General features: G+C 42.2%; 1 protein-coding gene across 6 annotated transcripts in view; it reads right to left on the reverse strand.

Moving 5' to 3' along the window:
- NRG1 (neuregulin 1) overlaps positions 1 to 24,957 on the reverse strand; it is a 305,625-nt gene that overhangs the window by 35,654 nt on the left and 245,014 nt on the right. The gene's annotated exons all lie outside the window — the stretch shown is intronic.

Raw genomic sequence — 24,957 nt, forward strand, 5'->3', positions numbered from 1 at the left:
TATCTGCCCTGACCAAAGGGAGCAGTACCATAGGAGAGACAGTGCCCAAAAAGTCCCCACTTCAGTCATTGCTGGCAACTAGTGTAAGGTGAATCTACCTGAGGTTATTCTAAACCAGCTAACAGTGACAGGGATGACAGGCCATATTATGTCCTCAGCTCCTTATGTTGCTTTGTGCCTGCAAAACCACCTGCATGACCTGAGTTAAACCTAAGTCAGGCATGTACCTGCTAGGCTGCAGCTGCAGCCCCAAACTACAATCTCTGGTTGTCCCCTAGTTTGGGTAAGTTTTGCTCCAAATTCTGTCAAAACAGGGTAGACATAGTTGAAGTCTGGACACCAGTCAGTACCCAGGTCATGAACCATAACACTGATGGGCTATTTGACCTCTGGAGAGTCATTCAGGTTATTCATTTCACTTGATTTTATCTGCCTAAAACTGAATTGTTTAGTTGTAAGGCACTCTCTACTGCTCTCAGAAAGCAGCTCAACTTATCCCCGCAATGAATGGAATAAACAGCCCCTCCGATAGTGTCTGTCTCCCTATATTGACTGCAGAGCAAGCTTGAGAATACACTCCTAATTTTCAAATGGCTAAAACTAACTGAAGTGACTATCTGTCATCTGTAAAAACTGGGGAAGATTCCTGCATAGTTTTTGTTTAGGCATCTCCAGACATACATAAGTGAGAATTTTTGTTACAGTGTTGAACAAATACCAATGTTTTTGTTTCTGAAAGACAGCTTCTACTCTGAGGTGGAGCAATGCTTTTATCTACTGACTGATTCCACTGGAGTTGACTAGAAAGCTGCAAGCACCTACACAAAAGTTGTCTGATATTCAAAGCTTTTTCTAAAACAAAGGCACCCAAGGGGCATGTTCGTAGCAGGTGATGCGTGACGTTCTACCATTTGCTGCACACATTGAATCCAAATAAAACATGCTTTTGACAGATTTGCTATCAACAAATACCACTTACACATTTCAAGATCTTCTTTCTGAGAATAAGGATGAAGTAGTCCTTGTCAGATTTGATTTTCATGTTTCCCATCATCTTCCAAGTAAAACTACATTTTTAGCACTCAGCAATTGGGAGAATGGGCCACCTTGGTTGGCATTATTTTCAGAGTAGCTTTAGCTATCTTGTTTCAATGAGACGTGAGATAGTGACTGGGATATTTAAGTCCTTTTTACTCCATCAAAATCCCATCTGCCTGTACAGCTAATGTCTCTCACACTCCTTCCTTCCTGTGCCATTAATCACCATTGTGCCAGCTTCTTTCTCATGATACCTTGCTTACATGGGGTGCCCTCCTCTCATGGCCAGGAAAAGCCCTCCTGTGACCTCTCCCAAAACTTAAGCTCCCTCCTGTTTCTCACTTTTGCATTCACCCATTGAGTCACATCTTCTCAGATCATGATCTTGACTGGGGCCTCTAAGTGCTAATGAAATGCAAACATGGAGTACTAATTCCTCATAATAAGACACTCCTTTCTCCTGGCCCCTCAAAGCATGATTTATAACCTCTCAGACCAGGAAAAATTTATGCCTTGTCTAGAGGCAGGAAAAGGGGTCATGTTTTAAGAGTAGTCTGACGCTCTTTCAGCTAGCACCGGTTCAAACAGGACTTTACACCCAGTGTTGACAAAAGGCTGGCCAACAGATTGCCATTAGCTCAGCGGTGAAGGGTCATCTATGCTTGATGTCAGTGAGTTGACCACCATCCTTGACATGAATCTTAGGATGGAGAGATCTGCCTGGTGGAAGTGCCCTTCCTTCTTCACTGGCTTGAAAGGAGCCTGGAATATAGCCCAAAGGAGATGCCTGACATGACAGACTACTGCATACCAAGGCCTAAAATGTGACAAACATGGGTGAGTGAATCCCATTCATATAGTAATGCACATTTTGAAGCCTTTGTGAATCTTAACAGGTAGTCACTATTAAGCTTATTCCTGCTGATAGCCTATCCATCACTGTGTCCTTTTACCTTATTAAAAGGCTTCAACCTGCAACCTGAGGATGTCCTCGAGCTCAGAAAACTAATGCATTGATTTGGAAGGGAAAAAAACCATCATTGTCTGCAGTGTTTCTCACAAAAACCCACCATTTTGCTACCCTGCTGGCTAATGGGATGTTTTAAATTGAATTTTGAAGGTAGATACAGTAGCAAGTGGGCTTGTAGCTATCCATAATTGTTTTCATCCTCTTGCTTACTGCTTTTTCTTTAAGCAGACTCAGTCAAAAGCAGATCACCATGGTGTTTCAAAGTAAGTTATTTCCCAGCTGAGGTAAGTGAGCTTTGTATAGCAGCAATTGCTCTGAACTGCTTACTAGAGATGGGAATAGTCTGGAATTCTCAGAGGAATCTCTTGATACAAGGGCTTTATGCATATTTGTGAGGAGTGCCTCTGTGACTTTGGCATGTCATGTTCAAAACTGTTGTATAAATCTGGTGTGAGAATTTTCTGTGCATTACTGATCCACTGACACCACAGTCCCAGTCTGCCTGAGCTTTGTAACTCCATGGGGTGAGGGGTGGAAAAAAGTCTCCAGTGAGTTAATTCTGATATTAATTTTTCTTTGCAAAGGATACATAGTTTTTATGGCATATGGCCAGTATTCAGTGTATGCACTGTAAGTCTATTTTGCAAATTAAATACAAGAAACACTATGGTTTTGGGTTTCACTTAAAGCCACATAATGGAAGAAATGTGCTGTTTGGGAGCAGGTGTTCATCACAGCCCATTTCATACAGTCCATAACTAGCCCCAAAACACTGCCTTTCTATACATGTCTAGAAGACATGGGCTTGGAGGATGTATAGTGGGAATGACCCACAGTGGTGAGGTAAAGCACAGCTGTAGATCACATATCTGTGCATTTATTCAGCTAGTTAAAATTTGTACCTCCTTTCTTTTCTGTTTTATTCAGCTATACAAGTACAAGATAGAAAAACCGGTTTGTTCTAGAGTCCTATACCAAACCCCTAGCTTACTGAAGGGACTAAATTACATGCTGTAATGCAATTTGAAAATATCATGCATGAGATAACATCTGAAAACACCACATACCCCTCTTTATTTTTTTTCCCCTTCCCTGAATACAGAAACACCACATTTAAAAAAGCAACTGCAGGCAGAATGAAGAGTACCCACTAATGCAAATATTCACATGGCACTGAAAGACAATGAGATCTGCTCCCATCTACTGGAACTGATTAAAGCCATTAACAAGAAGAAAAATAGGAGCTATTGCATCTTTGAAAAACAACTCTCTAAAACATGAATTATTGCTGTAAAACTACTTTAGGATCATTTAATGTCAAGCAGACACAACTTCCTGTAATTCTGAGCTTACCTGGGGAATCTCTGACCCTTTTTTGTCCCAAAACAGAAAAATGCATTCTCTTTCTCTCTCTTGCTTTCCAAAAAACCCTCTGAAGTCCAGCAGCTACAGCATCAGGACGCCCAGGCCCTGCACAGGTGAGGCAGTCTGCTGAGAGGGGCCATAAGAGATCTCAGAGTACTGACTGAGGGAAGGGCTTTGCAACCTAAACAGAATAGTATCCATGCCTCTGAATTGAGTTTCTGCAAAGCTGGTGTAAAATCAGAGGACACACTCAAAGTCATGCAAGGTGACTAGTGAGATGCTTATGACTCAGTGGAGACGAAGTCAAGTGGCAGCTGCAGCACAAAGGAAGGTTCACCTTTCTCACTGGAAGGCCACTTAGGGGTTGTAAATATGCCACCTTATTGGACTTCTGGTGGAGACCTTTCCAGGCTTTTTTGTGAAAAAAGAGAGTAAATTATTGCAGAGGAACAGAACAAATACTTCTGTTTATCACTGTTTTCTGAGACTAAGGCTTGAGCAAAGCCTACTTGCAGCTTATGCCAATGGAAGAGGAAGGGACCTGCATGGAGTGAAGGAGAGACAGAGGGAGAGAAGGAGGGGGAAAGAGAGCACATACAAGCGAGCTTTGGGGTGACAAATTGTGTGTCCCCAGAAGACAGTCAGCTTTACTATTACTTTACTATTCCCTCACTTGAAGCTCATTCATTTCTTTAAAAGCACAATCAATTCCCTCTTGACTTGCTGTTGAGCAGTTTAAAGATGTCCAGCCCTGATCTGCAGGGTGGATTGATTTCCCATGTAACTTTGGCTGTAGCACTTTATCAAAACCAGGACACACTTAATCCCTCTATGTCTCAGTTAAACCATCTACATTTTCTTTCCACTGAGTACTGAGCCTCTTCAACTCACTCTGACTTCCCTGATGAGCCCAACTTGCAAGGTACTAGTGACTAGGGAAAACCTTGGCATTTCTGTACTGCACTGAATGAGGAAAACTGCTGGTTCCAGCATAACTGTGAGCAGCTAAAGCTATATGAGTACCTTCAAGGAGAACATAAGCAAAAACTTGAGAGCAATAAAAACCAAGTTCCTTTCTGAACAGTCAAGAATTTCCGCTTTACCAGGTGTGTGGAGGGTGTGTTTCATGTCCTTCATACTTAATGGTCCCAAAGTTGAAACTGCATCCATGTAGCTCTGAACATACCAAAGGTTTAAAAAAACTACTAACAACAGCAAATAAACCTCAGAGAAAGAAAATACCAAATCTCTATAGGCAGCATTTATGGTCTACTCCATGGGGCTGCTCAGAATTTTTCACATTGCTTTGGTGATGTAATATGCTAAACTGGCTGTTCAATCTAGTTATAAAATATTTTCAGCCTCTGTTTTTCACAAATAATAGGCAGTGTAACAGATTGCTGGGACCTTCACAGGAGATCATTTAAGGAGCCTCCTGTTTTTCCAACAGATGGAATTAAGTGCTTACAGGTTAGTGGAATTACTCCCTGTTCCTAAGACAGTGCTTTCTCACTTTGTCGCTATCTCTATGAAGATCAGGGCCAGCAAGAAGGAAACAGGAAATCGCTGGGTCTGCAAGATAGAAACTTCAGGAAAGATTGAGAGCACATAAATACTGCTGAACCAAAGCAGCATGTCCCTCTTCCTCATAAAACACAGACTCAGTGGCAGCTTCCTCTCGCAAATCCAACCTTAGCAAATCAAAGGAAAACAAATCAAAAAAACCACAAATTAAAACAAAGGACAGACACTTCAGCTTGCTGCACTACCTGATCTCTTCCTCCCTGATAGGCCAACAGACTGACCCGGTTGGCAGGCCCGTGACTGCAAGACCTGCACAGCATCTGCCTCACCATGGAGGGTCAAGAGGTGACACATGCTAAAGATGGCCTGACCAGCACTAATTTCTGTTTGCTTCATTTAACTCTGAGATGGAAGGAAAGATGGGAAGAGACACACACAGCTCACAGGTTGTTAGTGAGGAAATGCAATTACTGCTTGCAAACACTTGAGTTTTCAGAAAAAGTGGGGCAATGCGGGTTGTGGAAGAGTGCTAGGGTGCATGGAGGGACCTGGTTGAAACTGGGCTTTGAGACAAGGCATACTTTCCCATTGCCATGAAAGATGTCAGCTTTCACTTTGGTGTGATGTGATAAGAGTCTGCAAAAGGTCTGCAAGGGCCTTTAGCAAATATTCCCTACCTGGTGAGGGGAGATGTGAATGGCAAAACACAAGGCAGCAACAGGCCAGAAGATCCCAAGAGGAAAAATGTGTGTGTGGTGGGGAGGGGCAGCAAAAAAAGAAAACAAAGAAGGTGCAGAGGAGGCACAGAGGAAATAGATGGTACCACTGTGAGAAAAACAGGTCTAAGCTCAGAAATGCTAAACTGACAGCCAGGGCAATCAGGGATTGCCTTTACCATTGAGGGACTCTCAACCTTGAAAATGCCAGGAATGGGTGGGAGGGTTGGAAAACTTATAGGCCTTAGATTAAAGCAGACAGCAGATAAGGAGCTGAATGCAACTGCCACAATATAGTGAACTTTATCCAGTGAGGAGTCTTTTGCTGCATTGGAGAACATCCCACCATGCAGAAAAACCTGGCTGGCCAAATAAACTGTAGGAAAGGATTCCTGGTTCATCCTGCTTCAGACGCTGCACCTTGCTCTTTTCTGTGCTTGCTCTGCATCAATGTAAGGTAAATAACTCAGTGGGCTGGAAATTCGTAACTGGGGCAGAGCCCATGCAAAACAACTTGTAATACATTTGGCAAGATGTGCTCCATCACAAAGGACCTTACTCCTGTGTACCTCACAGCTCCTCCACAGATCTCTGGAAGTTCTTTGCAGGTGCAAAGCAGGCACTCAAAACTGTAAAGGAACCTTAAAAGAGGCAGTGAAGCTTCATGAAGCAAGAGTGCCCAGGGAGTCCAGTTCCTCCTTCAGTGCACAGCTATGGGAGCCATACATAAAGAAGAGAAATCAGCTCTTGGACACATAAGAAGCCATATTTTTCTGCATGCCACTGCATAGATACCAAGCCCAGGAGAACTGATTGCACCAAACCACTGGGCAGGTCAGGTTTTCCCATTGGTGTCATGACCCTGCTTAATCAATGAGAAAGGGGCTATTGCACCATCTGCACTTGCTTTATAGCCTGGAGAGGTGACTGATGGAACCTAGCTAGAAAGTCCCTCCTGGCAGGAGGACTGGACTTGAGCTGGTAAAGCAGGGAACTTGGGCTCATTTTCTCAAGTCTTAAACACCCTGATTCTGCAAGGAAGCGTGGGGAGGACCCTAATGCAAACAGCATCATTTCTGCATAAAGCAAAAAACTCTACTTAATGGTTTTAACTCAACAAAACTTTTAATTTAAAAAAAGGGGAAAAAAGAACCTTGACAGAGCTGAAAGGACAAACACACAAAGACTACAAGGATTTTGAAGACAGATCACCATCCTTCAAGGGACTGTCCAAAGATAAATCCTTACCCTATCCTAAGGCCCTGCCAGCTGCCCAAATTCAACTGCAGGTTTGGCATGGCAGTAAGCTCCCTGAGGCAGCAAGTACAGCTGTGCTTGCAGTGCCTTCCCTGCCTCCTGATGCAAAATCTGGACTTCTTCCCTCCTCCAGTCCATATTTGATGCTTTCTGTAAGGGTCGATCATATGGTTCACCAGTACTGCAACCCACATTTAATTACTAAAAGAATTAATAATAAAAAATTTAACTCTGATTAGCTGTAGTTAGTCTCAGTTCAGGCAGCAGGACTGTCTTAGTGCTCCTCAAAGTTACTGTGGCATTGGATTGTATTACAGGTTCTACCTGGTACCATCAAGTTTGCCTTGATGGGTACGTAGTGATACTGACATAACTATTTCCTTATCACATTGAGTATTGAAATACTTCCATCCCATTATAACATAGCCAGTCAAAAACTGTTCTTGTTCCTCTTTCCTCTGAGGGATTTTTCTTATTAATTCCAAGTATCCAATTATACTTCTGCAAATAAGTACAAAACCTCTTCACTTCTTTAGTAATATCTGCTCACAGAGATGCAGGGATAATAAAGACTATTCAGCAGCTTATGAAAGGAAGCATGCAAGTTTTCTATTACAAATGACATTTCATATAAAGTCAACATCATAATCCTTGGCAGGAACCCTGCTTCAGGAAAGCACTTCAGCAAAAGCATTCTTAAAACTGAGCATATAAGCCCACACAAATTCAAGCTAGCACTGAAATACCTACTTAATTTATAGTCACATTCACTTCCATGTTTTTTCCTTGCTGTCTTTAATTTTCTTAAGTAGAATTTCAGCACAGTGCCTTAAGTGTTTAGCCTTGTTAAAAGCAAAGCTTGCTCACTGCAGTACCCCACATTAAAGAAGTTTGCTAGAGGAAGCCGTGTCTGCAATCTTTCCTTGAATAATTCTATTCCTAGGCATGCATTAATCTGTCTCATACTGCATACTCTGCAGTGAAAAACATTTACTAGTTTACTATTTCCACAATGAAACAAGCTTCCATTGATTTGAAGCACATCTCTAAAGTCATTAAGGGCATGTCCCCTACCCCCACCCCCATCCCCACATCACAGAATACTATCCCAGTGGCCTTCTGCTTCATGAGGGTGGCCATGAGAAGAAGCCACCAGAAACATGAGGCATGAAAGGGATGAGCTGGCCCTGAGGCATTACAGCTCAATCTCTTTAACCAGCCTGACGTACCTGGGTGGTGAGGAAAAGCAGAGTAGTAAAGATTGACTCTTCCCATGTAACGGTAGCTCTTGTGACATCCATTGAAACACAGACTAGTACAGAAATATACCTCCATTTCTGAGTCAAAGATACAGTAAAGGCACCTTCTCTCAGAAAACACAAAGGATTGCTCACAGGTTGCCAAGTATCTCCTTGTTATCTATGATAAGAAAGCATTATAAGAAAGGATCTCCAATAAGACTGCAGGTATGAGAGATAAGAATGCTTATCGAAGACAGCTTCCTTCCTAATCCACTGAAGCTTGAATTTATTTGTCATCTTACTTTGTATTCCAGCAGAGATTTCCAAGGCCTCGGATTTTTCACTTTTTAAAAAAAGTGCTTTACAATTCAAAACAAGTTTTGAGATACAACTGGTAAAAAAGAGGAAAGACATATTCTTTCACTGTTAAAACTTACTCCTTACATTTGAAATGGACCAGTCTCCATGGAAAAAGGTATGAGAAACTGTTAGACAGAGTTATTGGGTCTCTTAGGCAGGCTTTGCTAGAGGATTCAGGCTCCTGGCCTGTTTTGGAGTTGCTCACTGAGACCAAGGAGAATAATCTTCTCCAGGTAGGTGCACAGGGAAATTTCTACTCTTCTATCCACCAGCACAGCTATGAGACCCATTTTTTCTGAAAAACACAGTTACTACTTTCCTGCTTGGTATTTCTCTCCAGAGGAGAGTGGTGGAGAGAGACATTATTAGGTGCTTCGCTTGTACCAAGATCCTTTGGACTCTGTAAGCGGGGTCCTTTCATAGCAAACTGTCAAAGCACTTGAAATGCCTAACAAGAAAGCGCTTTATGCAGTAAGGGAGCCTTTTCTCATTTCCCTCCCTAATTTCCAGCCTGGAGGTATGAAACTGTCACTGTTTATAGTCTTGTTTGAAAATAAGTGTGTACGAAATGGTACTCAGGGAAAACATACTTGTGTCAGTAAAAGGGCAAACAAGAATGGCATAGGAAACACAACTAGTGGGGCAAAATGGAAAGATCTTAGGTTGCCTAGCCAGAAAGAATTTTTTTTTTTGAAATGTGGGTTGTAGTCCTGCTGGGACTGACTCCAGCAGGCTTCAAAGGATGGCATGATGTGTCAGGAGCAGCCGCACTAGAAGGCACTAGCTCAGTGTGTACCCAGCGAAACCTGCTTGTGATTACTGCCACCACTGCCCTGGATCTCTATGAACTGCTGCAGACGGCAGCTGCAAGTGCAGAGGAGCAAACGCTTACACCCAGAGCCAGTCCCGAGAGCCTGCTCTCCCTTGTCTGCCCTCACTCCTCTGACTTCTACATTAAAAGGTGTACAGTACTTCACCTCAGGCTTACTGGCAAAGCTCTGTGGCAAAACTTCAGATTACTGCAATGGGAATGAGATGCTGTCCTAATTAATATCTGCTATCAAATTGTTTTTGTAAAAATGAATGGTAGTATATTTGTTGCAATAGGAAGGACTACCTTCCATCTATCAATAGCACTGTTTGTTCTGACATTTTATTTAATTTACCTGCTAGCCTTATTTTATTCAGCTGTTATTTCTTCAGTGAAGTTATATTTTAATGTGCTGATAACAGTAACTGTCATTTAATCAGCACCTGTTTTCAAGAAACATCAAAGAGTACTATGCAATATACATGTCACTGCGAGACAGTTTTTAAATGTTTATGAAAAGGTTGAAGTGCTTGTTTGTTTTTTCACTTTAAAAGAATTACATTAAAACAAGCATAAGGTTATTTTTTCTAGCCTATAGAAAAAGTCTGGTAAGAAAAAATACAACCATGTAGAAAAATAAAATGTGTTCATGTTGAGACTAAATGGTATATTTCCTCCAGCAGTTAATTTCTACAGTCTGGTTATAAATCTGTCAAAAATCAGATTTATAATGAAATGCTAACAGATTTCAAGGAATTGCTGTGTTAATGGAGTCACTGTCATACTCATGTATGTGTGCAGACACAGACCTGCAAAAGGCATGGATCTGTAGAAAGAAGAAAAGGGTTCAACAGCCTGAGCAGAGTGATTCTCTTTGCAAGAGACAGTCTCAGAGTGAAGGAGAACATGCAGTCCAAATGAACACAGTACTTTCAACAGAAAGCCGAGATTTTTGTCCAACTAAGGGAGATGTGGCAACAGTGCATGCAGTCACACAAGGGAAAAAATGCCCTGTTTACACATGGCAGCTGCCTTTCTAATGTAAACTATTTTTGCTAAGGCAGTGCTATCCTTGGTTCTTGCTCTTAAGCTTAAAAGGGGCTCTTTGCTGGTATTTACTATTTCTGTCACTGTAAACAGAGATGGAATGCTGTTGTGTACCAAGATCAAGAACACCACCCAGAAATGTAAAGAGTTCACAGGGCATGTAAAGTGCAAGAAACGAGGTATGCAGAGATGGGGAGACAAGAAAACATCAGGAAACTTTTCATGGTAACGGCCAAGACTTTTTGTAGGTTCTTCCACAAAAGAGAATATTCCAAGTAAAATGGAGATGCATGGACAGAGACCCCCTCCAAACAGAGAGCAACATTTGAAGTGGCTGAACAAGAATTTTATGGAAATCAGCACCCAATTGCTGCAGGGAGGTGGGAATCTGCACCTATAGGGTAAGCGGGAGGGAAGAAGGGATAAGCTGTAAGGGGGCTGGCATGCAATGAGATGAGAAACCACTGGAGGGATGCATAAGTAAAGCACTGATGATACTGGAAAAGCCTAATGGTGTGGAGGTCCTTTAGGTGTGTGGGTAAGTGCTCTAGTGGTGTCATGAACAAGGAGCCCTCCAGACACAGAGAGCCAAACTGGGCATCCACCAAGACTACGCCTTTGTAACCTCTTCATTTTGAAGTACTAAATGGGGTGACAGGATCACCTTTCTCCTGTAGACTGGGCCTAATCTTTCAGGTTCATTGCAGAAAACTGCTAGTGCATGGAGTACCCTACCAATGACCATCCAAGCGCTCCATTGGCTCCAAATACTTTTGATTGCCTTTGTATCAAAATGAAAGCACATTTTCATTGGCAAACCTTTTAGAGGGGTTTTATTTCCATATCAGCCTACAAACTCAATTGTTATGGTTTCTCAACTGCTGCATCCCTTTAATGGTGCCATGGGGTGTACCTTCAAGCAAAAATCTGTGAGTGTCAAAAGTGTTATTGCCTCCTGCAGGTGACTAAGGAAACTGCCATCCCCCACTCCACAGGAGAGAACCCAGGGATTGCCCTTGTCATATTGCTCGTCTGATAGCATTATTTCTTGAGTTTCAGACAGTAATTTAACAAAGTTCAAAAGACAACCCAAAGACTGGAAGAGAATTGTACACCTGAGCCCAGTGAAGCTTGGTGTGGTTTCCATCAAAAACCAGAATGTGCTTCACATGCCACAATTACTGGGCATATGTATCAACCTTTTCCATGATTCTTCTAGGGTTAGGAGCAACAAGAAATTCCTGAACGTCTCCAGGACAGGACAGCAATTTGGTAAAAAACAGTGAAAGAGGAAGCTACCAAGGGCTCAGGGCCAATATTTTAGGTGAACATTTGACAGAGGCAGCAGTGGAGCTCTCCTGAAGTTATGGAAGATGCAGGCTTAGCATTTATTTAAATTATTGCCTTGTAGTATGAGCTAAAACAAGAAGACGCTGAGTCAAGCCTTCAAAATTCTGAGATTAGTTTAGAAGAACAACAGGATGTAAAAAAATAATTCACTCTGGTTTTATTGTTTCATTGCTTTTCAGCCTTTGAGTCTTTCCTGTATTGTAAACCAAAAATTTAGGCTTTCCCTTTTTCCCTTCAAGTGAAATCTGAAATGTAGCTTGAAGAAAGAAACCAAATGCTGCAGGGATTGTACCTCCTTTGTGTGCTGGTAGCACTGCAACTGCACTTTACCATAGCCTGAGACACAATGCAATCCACTGCAAAACTGCATTTTAAACACTGCTTTCAAAGGATCCTTGGCAGTTGCACCCAGAATGAACTGTAAGGAGCAAATTACAAGCCTGGGAGATGATGAGGGTTTTAGTAATCACCAATTTTTTTGACTCTTAGGAATATTGAGACAAGATTCAGCCTTTTCACAGGACTAAAGTAGTCACTGGATGATTTTCTCCAGGGCTGAGGAGTTTATGGGGGAAAGGACTTGGATGCCAGCCTAGCGTGTGTGTCGGCCTCATGGTTGTGCCCAGGCAGCATCACATCTCTGTGCTGCCAGAGCCAACGCCGTTGGCATGAGGCTGCACCTGAAAGCTGCGGGGGCTGCTTGGGGGGAGTGGTGCCTCTGCGATTTCTGCTGTCAGCCCTCCCCTGCAGCCTCTCTTACCAATTTGCACCTCCAGAAACTCAGTGAGGTTCCTGGCACAAAGACCCCTGTGAATATAAAGTAAGAACAGCAATTCTAGCCTAAATGCATCCTGCCTTTCACAGGATGCACCTTCTCACTGGAAAATACTTCAATGTCAGTGAAGCCAAGACAAAGTTTGAGTATGTCAGGGCAAAACAGAATGAGTTTTTCTTTCTTCAGGTTATTATCTTACAGTCACGCAAAGCTGACTTCTTGTCTTTTTCAACGTTCTTGTTGAAGCAGAGACCTATGTCAGCTGTCTGCCTTATTTAACCTTTGTCAGCAGGACACAAGACCTAATGACAGATAGCTTCTGTGGCAGACGCTGTTTTCTTCCTCCATTTACCCAGCGTGGCTTACTTCCTTCCACTAAAGCCACATATTTTGTTACCAGCAGCAGAAATATCATGGCAGCAATGAAAGTCAGTTGTGAACTAAGTTACAGTGCCTGTGCAATCTTTTACTCTCCCAGTACTATAGAAATGACCCCTGAGTGCCATTAATTTCCACGACCTTTATGAAACTCACTGAGTGGGATGAAATTGCATTTTACTGTGCAAAGAGTCTGCTTTGAGACAAAAGGGCAAACAGGCAAGGAGGATTTATCTGTCAGAGTCACTTATGACTCTACTAAAATGAGAAACTGATCCCACTGAAAGAGAGAGAGAGAGGGTCCTTCTCTCTGACATTTGTGCACGATTTATCTGCTTTTATTTACAGGCATCAATGAAGAGTGGTCCTTTTAGCAGAGTTTTCTTTAATGCTTCTAAGGCTAAGAGCAGCTATTAGAATTAAATAGTTTGAAACACTGCCCACATGAAAATGAGTAAATTTGAGCATCTAGATAAGAATTTTCCTTTTTAGCTAGGGATGAAAACAAAGACTAGCTTAAAACATTCACACGTGGGGAAAAATAAAAGTCTAAATCAGTGGATGACAGCTCTGATTAAAGAGTTGACTAATGGAAAAATGACTTCACAGATAATAAAAGCAAACTAAGTATAATACCAAACACATTTGCTTAACTTCTGGCAATAAGTCTGTTTTGTTTTGGACTGTTAGCTTTGTGTGGTCTTTTAGAAATTTTCTGTAGAATAGGATCTTTCCTTCATTACTCACACTGATCAGGAGAAATTTGGGTATCAAAGTGATATCCATTAACAGATAATGCTAGAAAAAAGAAAATGAAAAAATCTTTCATGCGTTCGGCAAAGCTATAAACACGTTCAAGAAGCATGATGAACATATTAAACAATTTTGTGCTTCCAAATGCGTGAGGAACATTTTTCACTTCCTAAGTTTTATTTCCTAACTAGTGATCAAAACTAGAGAAAACTTCAAGAAGTCAGTAGACAGCAATTAAGAAGAATGTTTAATACTTTTAAAAGGATTTGGAAGTAAACAAATTGGAAAAAGAGGTGGATCAACATTTAGAATATATTTCTCTACTTCCTTGGAAAAGAATGGGAAGCCTGACAGTCATAGTTTTCCCTGCAAGCCAACAATCACTGTCTTAATTCAATTTATCATTTTTCTCTAAATACATGAAAATAGATAAAAAAAGAAAAAATAAAGCTTTGAACTGAGTAATTATCAAAATCTTTTAGGTATATTGTCACACATACAGCTATTGTCTGGTGCATATCCCATGCATGTCTATCAGACTGGTGCAGTTATATGCTGTTTGTGTCATGGACATCCATTAGGGGAGCAGAAAATTACCTATGTCTGCAAAGTAATGATACTGATTTTTCAAGAAATTCTACCAAATTTTTCTTTCTTTTTTACTCATTTAGTGGTCAGTAGTTGGGATAGCCACAAAGTGGTTCCTCTAAAATAAAAGACACAAGCATTTTGCTATAGCACACTGCTGGTTTTGGTTGGACCAGCTCGAGAACTCTTGAGCTGGCCTGCTTTTCAGACAGGCTGGGCTCATCCTGACTTGAAGCTGCCTTGAATTAGGGAGTCTAAAAATGGAAGTGCCCAAAAAATCAGTAGACTCTTTCTAAAATCTGAATTTAAATGCAATAGTATGAACTCCTACTGGAATACCCCACGTCTGTCTTCTTGTAACTGAGATCAGTGTTTGGCCCAAAGTCAACAGCAGACACATTTTACAAATGAGTGAGAACAGGATGCCATTCATTACCTCCCATCTTTCACACATATTCTGTGTGATCTGGTGGAGTGTGTCCCATTGGAAAAATAAATGGAAGAGGTTATCACTTTGAGATAAAACGGGACAAAGCAAGTTTCAGGGATTTCAACTTTGACCTTATTATAGTGTGAAATTTGCCAACTAGACTCTGTTTCCAGAGGCTGAAAAAGAATTACAGCTGCCTAAAATGATACTTAACCTGACTACATGCAGAGTTGAAGTCCAAGCCTGGCTCTCACTGTTGTAGCAGTGGACCTACAGACCACAATGTTTTCTGTTTTCAGATCCTTTCACTCTCCCCGTGACAGTTTATTTTAGGCTATGCCAGACAAGCAGTCCAATCTGCCTGTTTGAGTCTTGGTTTTTCATCACATCTCTTCCCTCAGTCCTCTCTACTTCACCAGTTGAGGCCATTTCAGTTTCTTCTCCCTACCCCACTTACATGCCCTTACAGCACTGTCCCTGCAAGATGTAAGGACAGCAGGGATATTTTGGATCTCCAGAAGTGCCAGACCTTGCCAAATGCTGCCCTGCTCTCCTGTGGGCTAGTGAGGCATACAGTAGCAGGTGACACGCTGGGCTGGCAAAGATGCAAGTTTCCTGTAACCAACTTGAACAGGTCTGTCCTCTTTCCCTACCTCCAGGTCTTAGTTTGTCTGGAGGGCAAAAGTGTGCGATCAGGTCGAGTAAGAGAGGCTGGGGGGGTTTTTGCGTGGGAGCAGGCTCGACACAGTAACCAGACCCATCAGTAATTGCATCCCCTGCATTCTGGTGTGTCTGGCTCCTCTCCTAGACTGACTGCTCTCTGGAGACAGGTCTGGTTATATCTTGATACAGAACATGCCCTTGGTGTTAAATAAAGGGTCACAAAGAAAAGCCTCTGCTCAGCTACTTAGTCTGACAAAAAAGGCCTTTTAAAGTGTTTTTGAAGTTGTCCATTTTGCTAGGACTTCAGCAGCCTATTTATTATATAGAGCTTATTGCTTTGTATTTGAAATTGGAGATTCAGTTTTTTGGTGGGTTTCTTTTCTGGCCCAAGTCTTTCTGGATTTTTAGTAGAGAGTGAATTAGAAGCAAGTGACAGGCATATTATGAGAGGAAATTACGAAGCAATACGGGACAAGAAAAGTGTGGAAATTATTTGAACTAATTCCAGTCGTGAAGTAAGGAGGCTGAAGAAATAACCCCCCTTTCTTGGTTTGTTAAATAATAAAGTTAATTAAACTTTGGGTTTCAACTTTACACAAAACCTAGCCCAGATGGCCTGATCAGAGCACTACCCTGATGCAACATGCATGTATACCATTCCCAAGGTGTACAAGGCATATCCACTGGGAGATGGTGGGCCTGGGTCTCAATCTCACAGGCTCTCAAATGCTTGAAAAGCCCTGCCTATAGTCACGCTTTGGTGAGCAGTTGAGGAGCTCAGGTCACCTGGTCCTGCTGTATTCAGTGTCAAGCCTTGGTCAGAAGATCTGCAGGAGCATCCTCTGACTGTGTAGTAGTGCCAGCCCTGCTCACTGAGGACAGAAACTTTCCGGACATGTCAATCCATCTTGTCCCTGCTACAAAAACCCACCCAGCTCAGTGCCACATTTTGTGCTCTGCTCCAGCATGCTTCAGCTACCTGTGGAGCTGATTTAACTGCCTGATCAAATGATCTGTTCAGCCTGTGCTTTCACACATTGCAGCCTACACACTGCAGCCTAGTAATCCTGCTTCAGTCCCCCTCTTTTATGATATATATAATACAATTTTCTGAGGAGATCATACCTTTTCTTTTGCAAAATTCTTTCCCACATACAGTAAAAGTAATACTTAGAGCAAACAACCATGGATGCAGATCATGATTCTCAGCCATGATCATTTCATACTCCAGAGTGCTCCAGAGAAGGTGGGATTTCAAAGACTCAAGTCAAAAAAATCAAGTGAAATTTTGGAGTTGGTGGCATGCTTTCTGGCAATGGTCAGTTGCAGGAGGAAGAGAGTTCAAGGTAAATTAAATACTTCAAGAGATTATTTGTTCATAGAATTATTTAAAAGATAATTATTCATGTAACAAAGAAGGAATAAGTATAAGATATATCTCTGGCCATTTACAGGATGTCCCTAATTCTGTTTTTTCACTTCCTAAGGAGCATGTTCAGCCATTAATCATACAATCTATATGTAAAACAGGCTGCAGTGGTCCAAGCACTTCTGTTCTGAAGGGTCAGCAAACCCTGAAAAGGAAAAAACATATATGGGAAAGACGAAAGTGAGTATGGATCCCAGGACTTACAGATCTTTAGATCCTTTGTGCATGTCTGTTATTTTTGTCCCTTGGAGCACTTAAACAGAAGTGCTTGGTCTCCTGCCTACTAAATATGATGCCTGTAAACTTTTATTAAAATGAAAGGTCGCAATTCCAGGTAGACATTTAACCATGTGGAATCACACATCACATGCAATTCCCAATTCCCTGCTCATGAGTCTGGATCAATCCCATCATTCCTTAGAATCAGTACACTACCACAAAAAAAGTAGTTTGGCAAGATTTCATAGCTAACGTGAATCTTCCAGCATTCAGCATTGCCTTTGACTCTGGCTCTACTTAAATATTTCTTCAGTTAAACCATGATCTCATACAGTACATTTTTCATAGATCCTGAGTATGAGAAGTTTTCACTGAAACCAAAAGGACTGGCAGGTGTTTATTATTTCTGTTTAATTAAACTGCTACATTTTTTTCAGGCATTCAGGCACAAACAGAGATCTCTTGCAGTAGTAGGAGTAGGTGGCAGTTTTCAGTGAAAGATCAGTGATTTATGAGATGGATGGCACATTGCAAAGGCTTGAAGACCCTTGATGTCAAGCACTGGTTTTCGATATCTGAGCTGATCAATGAATTTGGACAACTGCGCATTTGTGTACACGATCGGACTAATCAGCCCTTTATAAAAATCAGGCTGCATTAAAAGTTGCAGTGAGAAGCATCTTAACAGCTCTTCTATTTTATTTCTCTTATTCTTCTGAATTCCATGCAGCTTCAGCTTACTGTGGTGACACTAAAGGTGCATGGAGGTAAAGAGACAAGGGATACTTGTTGATACATCCAGGCTCTTTTCTAAGGTTCCTATGAGGATCCAGAGGCTTATGCTGTTATTGCTATTAGGGTTTCTTCCAACATGTTAACAGGCCCCCAAAAAGCCCTCCTTGTAACTGCATGCACCTATTTCAGATTAGATCAAATCTGAGCTTGATCTCTACTGCAGAAATCGCTGGGCTGTGTGCTGTCTTTGAAGGTACTGGATTTTGAAGGAAAGGAGGAAATTTTCCTGCCATGTGCAACAGATACAATACTGCTAAAGCCAGATGAAAAAGTGGCTAGGAAGAGACAATCTTACTCCTCTTGTGAAGCAGCAGAAGCAGATGAAACTGCATCTTTATTCCCCTGCTTTCTTGTGCCTCTGTGGAGGTGCCCTCAAAGTGCTGAACAAATGTGGATGAGGCTGTGGTGGAAGGGAAATTCAAATAGAGCAAAACCCTATTCCTTCACACACAGAAAACATCCACTGTTGGTCCCAGGCCCTGTTGGGAGGGAATGAGACTTATGATATAGCTCTGGATCTTTTCTCCTCTTCCTACTCCTCTTACTGACCTGTTTCTCCAGCCTTGCCAGACCTCTCAACCCAACTGACAAAGACCTCGGAAGAAGACTCACATGGGAGATACCCTCCCTGGCCATGGGCACCTTCGCATGAATTGCTAAGGCTCCTCATCAGGAGCCAGTTCCTGCATGCACTATGGTAGACCTTTGTGCAAGGATGCTGCCACAGAAACACCTATGCACCTGCACCTGATACGGCTTCTTGGAAGACGGATCAACAGGCAGAGCAGCAACAGATGGCTCAGGCAGACAGGACGATGTACAGGGAAAGACTAGTAGCACTCTGCTGTGCTCTCTACACCCACCCTAAATCACATTCCAGGTGTGTCTCCATCAGCTACAAGGAGTGCTGAAACAAACAGGCTTCTTCATTAGTGTGCTGGGAATTAAGGTTGAACATGTTCTTCTGCTCTTTCACCTCCAAACCAGGAAAATAACTTTTCAGGTCACCTATAAAGGGCTTCTAAGAGAACAAAACATTTTATTTCAGGGGCTTCAGTCTGCCCCAAATGGGATGTCTAAAACATCTGAAAGAGAGCAAGCTGGTTAACACCAGCTGGGCAGGAGCCCAGTGTCCAGAGATCCAGGCATCTCTGAGCACCCCAGGCCTACCATGCAGAAACACAGGCAAAAATGACCACAGTCCAAAACTGTGTTGGCTCCCTTGTGTTCCTGAGATCACAATAAACCCAGTTCAGCTGCAGGTAACCATCATGGACATTTGGACATCACTCCCATGTTGCCAAGAAAGAAGAAGACCTCAGCATGGGCATCATCACATCAACTAACAGGGAACCCAATCATAGCCAGAGCATGCATGGGACAAACAGCCAGTCTCTGGTATCAGTCCCAAAAGACTGAAGCAAAGTAGTGTCTGTGGGAGGTCTTACTGACGGATTGTTTTATTTTTCTAAGTCTCTGAACAGCAAAAACCTGGGGAAGTTGAAAACCTGGGATGAGGGTTAGGGTAGATAAAGAAACAAGAGGCTTTGCTTGGCCTCCCAGGTGTGAAGACTGCTGCTGATACGGTGTGTCACACACTGGCACCAGGGTGGTTTGAATGTTCTAGTTTCTCTGGCTGCTGGAGGCAGAAACTATCTGTTTCAGCATATGGAAGTGTCTGTGCAATCACTGGCTTTTTTTACAGGACTACAGATATATTATTAAAGGAAAAAGGGCCAATGAATTTCAAGGCTATGGGGAAGGCAGACCCTAAATCACAAATGTACATTGGGATTGCTCTGGGTGTATGCGTCTTACTGCAACAAGAACTAAAATGCTACTGATTTCACTGTGAGGTTTACCCAGGTTTTTATTAGTACTCGGAAAAGTAAAAAATGCAATTGATTTTGCTTTGCAGCTATGGTTTGTAAGTGAAAAGATGCATCAGCTCCTGTATCACACATTGCCTATGCTTCTATCTCACTGTATTTCAGTGTCCTTAGCCTGTTTACTTCAGAAAACTGGACCTGGTTAGAAGACTTTCTGTGTCATGTTTAACTTGTCCTTCATAGTATCTCTGCTTTACTTTTTGAAATCATATATTCTCTATGTTAACAAAGCATACAGGAAGTTTTCTCCTCTGATCTGACAGATCATTTAAAAATCACAAGCAAGAAGAGCATGATATTTAAAGACAAGAAGTATCTTGTAAAAAACTAATACTATTCTCTTCAAACCTAGATGCCTGTAGTTAGACTGAAACAACTGGTCAAGAATGCCTCATTTATCTGTCAACAACACTTACTAGTACGCAGAGAAACAGTGAGCATTTTTAATTCAAATTCACCTGTAAAGAGTCAGGTTTCAAGCTTTAACATGCTGCCTGTTTCTTTTTTTTTATTCCCAAGTGCGAAAGTCTAGCTACATCTGTTCCTAGCCTGGATCCACACAGAACCTGTTGATGGGAGCAAACCCATTCACTTTTATTAGTATGGGGCCAGGACGTAAGCTTCTAGAGAGAATTGCTGTTTCTGCGGAGATCTACACAGTGAGAGGAGAATGGAGTAATCAGAAGCAAACTGGTCTGCTCTCTGGAAGCCAAGGGATATTCATCAGCAGTGATACGGCTCCCACAGCCTGAAGCGCATTACCAGCTCAGTCCGTGCGCTGCTCACCCCCAACTGTGTTGTTCCTGACCCCTTACTTTGGTTATGCAGTCACAAGGTGGGGGGCTGGAAATGGAGGAAGGCAAGTCCGTGATGCTCAAGCATCACTTGGCAGCAAAAGATAGACCCAGGAGAAAGGCCTGTATGGAGGACTGGTGCTACATCTGCTGTTGTTACTCACCTCTGCAGCATCCCTCTCTTGTTCAGTGGGCTGTCCTACAAGTTTCAGAAGACTTTCTGCTCTGTGGGGGGGCTGACAAACTTGGTACCAACTGGAGCTAGAAGGTCCTCCTGCCTGTGTGTTATGGGACTGAAGGTGAAAGAGGTCTGTGCTGTTTTGGTGCATTCCTGTCTGGGTGGAAGCAGGAGGCTGTCTGCCACTAAAAAGCTGCCATTTTTGTCTTGTGATGCTGTCGAGTGGCCTGAAGGACCCCAGCAAGCTTCGTTTCTGATAACCAGATAGATTAGCCAGAGACTTCATCCACTCGTTAGCTAAAGCATTTCCTTCTGCTGACCACTCTCACCTGCATTGTTTCCTGGACTGAGCCAGGGCAATCTCCCTCTTCCTCTACCCATTGCCTTGGCCTGTATCCCTGTTTTGGTGCAGAATTTGAAGTTGGCCAGATATGAAGAACAATCAGGCTCTCTAATGGTTTCCACTGAGCAGTTCCAGTGCTTTCCTGATAATCCCATCCACAGAAATCTAATCCAACGAAACATCGTTCTGGCTTCAGCCTTTCCTGTGGCAACAAGCTTCACAGTTTAACTACATGCAATATAAAGCAAGATTGCCTTTGATCAGCTTTTTAGTCTGTCAAGCATTGGGTCTGAGCCCATCCTTGCTCTCATACCAGTGGACAAAGAGAGCAGAACTTCCTGTCTACTCTCTCAAGGCCATTTTTAAAATCACCCAGCCTCCCCATTATGTCCCCCAAACATTTCAGCTCCAATCTCCTCACACAGGAAAAACCCTGAGAGTTTTTCCAAGCTCTCTGCTATTCCTTTAACTCTTTGCTGGATTCGTTTCTACACTGCTATTCCATCTGTGAAATGAAGCAGCAGGCAGCACTTCAGACAAAAGCACATTACCATTTCGTATGAAGGTATCATGACATTTTCCCTATAGTTTTCCCATTCCAATTGGTATGTTTCCTAACATCTACTTGGGTCTTTGAGCACAGTGTTGTATGCAGAAGAGCTCTCCATTTGGATTTAAAACCCCCAAAATTACTGAACTACAGCTGTGCTGAGGTAGCAGTGGCACAAGCTGTTTCTATTTCAGAAATACCTGTAACACAAGTGAAGACACACCCCCTAAGGTACTTACCAACCAAAGTGACCAGAGAAAAGATAAGAGGTGATGTGCCTGAGGACAGTGTCAGTAGCAGAAGTAGGGAAAATGCTTGGTTGTCCTGGGCAAAGGACAGAACTGACTGCTAGGTTCTAGCTTTCCCTCTGGGAAATGGGCAGTTGGGCTGATTATACCCATGCCTTGTGTCAGCAAAAACATCTAACAAAGTGGGAAGGGAACATCACAAAGGACTGTTAGGAAAAGCTCTGTCTCCTATAGTCTGTTTTCCTGCAATCAGGGGCCTACCTTTCCCACTGTCCCCTAAGAGGCTTTCTTCTTTTTTTCCCACTGTATCATGTATTATTTGCCAGTTCTGTTCGATATGAATCATGAGAAATAACTCTGTTCCATGAGCTCTGTTCTAACAGATCTTCACAGATATGGTCACCCAAGAGACAACGAAACTTTGACTGACCTAATTGTAGCCAAAGTTTAACTTTCAATGAGAAAATAAGCAATGCCTTTGATCCAAAGGTTTCAAGGAGGAAAACAGGGGAAAATCAAAGATAAAAGTCAGCCAGTTATCCCTGAAAGACATAATACACTCCACAGTATATTTTTCAGGGTAGTGGGGAAGGAGGAAATGGGGACCTCCTAATTCATGTTCCTCATTCCACCAGTCTCAGGGGTCCTTTGAGCCTTACAGCTGGTCTGAGTTATAAATAGCTATATCTCTTGCTTTTTATTTCTTGTCTCTTTGTCATTTTTATTAGTGGCACATCTGGTCCAAGAATGGCCACTAGACAGGAAACTATTACAGATGCTTTAATGAAATTTCTTACTGAAGTGACAACTTTCCAGTAACCAGACTCATGTTGTTGAGCCCATATGATGCTAAGTGAAGAAAAGACCCTCTATTTCCTTCCTCCCACACTTCCAACATTGATTTTCCAATCTATTTCCAGTCATATGCCTCATTTCAGAATAGAAAAATTTCCAGTATTGGTATCATCCTCTCTCTAGGTTTAATAAGAGATTGCTTTGCATTTTGGAAGCAGAGAACTTGAACAATAATTAACTCGACTTGGACATACAGAGGAAACCAAATATTGCAGCAATAAAGAATAACCTAATAAAATGGGGACAGACTTTTCCAAAGACTTAAAAGCAGCCTGCTTCCACTACCAGGACCCGATTTTCAGATGCAGTCCACCTCCCACTGTGGGGACTGTTGTCAGAGGTGAGGTTGAACACTGCCCACAGTGAAGTTTTCAAAACTGATTAGTGCCTCTCTTGATGTCTCCTTTGAGCAAGCTCTCTGCCAACCAGTTTAACTGGGAGCTGAGGGTGCAACATGGGTGCCGAGTGCATCCCAGAAACTGACCCTTGATGGATGGAGGTAAGGTTTGAGGTTGACTAGGTCTGCTGCCACATTGCTGCTTGTGACGCTGGGGAAAAGGCTGTCCCACAGGAAAGAAATACGCCGGTTTGGGTTGGACAAGAACAATATCAGTAAGAAAGAAAGGAAGGCAGGCAGGATGGATGGACAGATAGAAGGCAGTTATGCTGTTCTCCAAGGGCTTTTCTCTGTCCCAGAAATACAGAATTCAACACAGGTCTTGGGCGACTGGGAGTTGTTCTGTTAAACAGACATCTTTTTTTTGTACATGCCTATGCATCAGAAAAAGGTGCATCTAAACAATTGGTTGAACTCCACCTTCTTTTTGGGCCAGGTTCCTCTGCCCATCTCCATATTTTCTCTCAATTCTTCTTTTCCCCTCTCCCTGTCATCCCCATCTCTTACCCTCCCTGTACATCTGAAACATGGGAACCCCACCCTTCCTCTCCACTGGGAGAAAATGCTGACAAGTGCCTTGGTACAAACATGCTGTTCCTTCACAGGGGCTGCAGCTCTTAGAGATTTTTCTGGAAGGTCCTGGGAGAAACTTAGTCCTGGCAAAACCCCTGCTGTGTTAGCAGAACTGACACACCTCCTGTCCTGCACAGAAGGTCCCACTGAGATTACTTTAAAAATTAAAAAGTAGTGTTAAAAATAGAAAAGATTTTGCCTGGCCCCAGTGTTACAGTGGAAGAGGATGATGTGATCTCTCAGATTCATATTGATGTTCAGACTTAAAGATGTGTGTGGTTAGGTCTTGCTGAACTCAATAGATTCCATCAACATATGAAGCTAGGTATTAGGTTTCCTGCTTTTGACTGGGGATAGGCTAACTTCTGATTTTTCTGGTCGCAGAATCTGAAATGAGAAAAATTGTTCTGCTTTCCCTAAACATTTGCTTTCTATTTTAATTGTGAATCTGCATTTAACTAAAGAAAATTGTTTTTGCCAGACTGTGTCTTGCTCAGGGTCCAGACATCCAGTGTCCCCTCTGACAGTGGCCAGCACCAGATGCTTCAGAGGAAGGTGCAAGATAGTCTACTAATGTTCAGTTATGGAATAAGCAGGCCCCAGGGAAAATTTCTTCTTAAGCCCTGTTAGCTAGATTTTAGCTTCTGTCCTGATGCCCAAGGATTTATATTCCTTTCAGAATATCTTGTTTATTTTTAAGTATTAACCATTATGACTCTGGCTAACATTGTTCTTCGTACTATGCCTAATCCCATTTTGAATAGGCCTGCAATCTTTGTCTTCAGTTATATCCTTTGGCAGTGAGTTCCATGAGCTAATTATGTATTGTGTGAAAAAGTATTTCCTTCTATTAGTTTTTACTTTCCTGTCTTAATAAAAATTACTTTGCTATTTTATCTCTCCTTCCCCCTTTCTTGTTTTCCTCACAAATAGGTATCCAGCACAAAGCTGGAGCAGAAGGGAAAGACATTTACTAGTGATGTAAGTTGTGCCAATGATTCAAAGACAGGCGATGGGTTGGAAGGCATCACCTAGCCAACCCCAAGCAGTCTGCGCTGTGATGTGCCAGCACCCCAAAAGCAGAGCTTCTGTAAATAGCTTTTAGAGTCACAGATGTGTCTAGAACAAAAAATTTGAGGGTTTTTTTCTTTAAATTTTATTGTAACAAGTTCTAATTTTAGACATTTCAGCTCAGCAATTTTATTTATTTATTTATATCATATATTCACTGCCTTGTTACAGACCAGCAGCCTTTAGGGCCAGAATTGGCAAATGCTAGGGTAAAATTTGCTATTAGTTGCCAGCCAGCATTCCTCCTTATTCACTAGAGATATTTCCCCAGAAAGGAGACAGATGGCAGTACCAGCGACATACTTCCTTGGAGATATTCCAATGAGGAACACTTCCTTAAATTAAAAGCT

The sequence above is a fragment of the Strix uralensis genome, chromosome Z (genome assembly GCF_047716275.1).
Source record: "Strix uralensis isolate ZFMK-TIS-50842 chromosome Z, bStrUra1, whole genome shotgun sequence".
In the NCBI taxonomy this organism is placed as follows: domain Eukaryota; kingdom Metazoa; phylum Chordata; class Aves; order Strigiformes; family Strigidae; genus Strix; species Strix uralensis.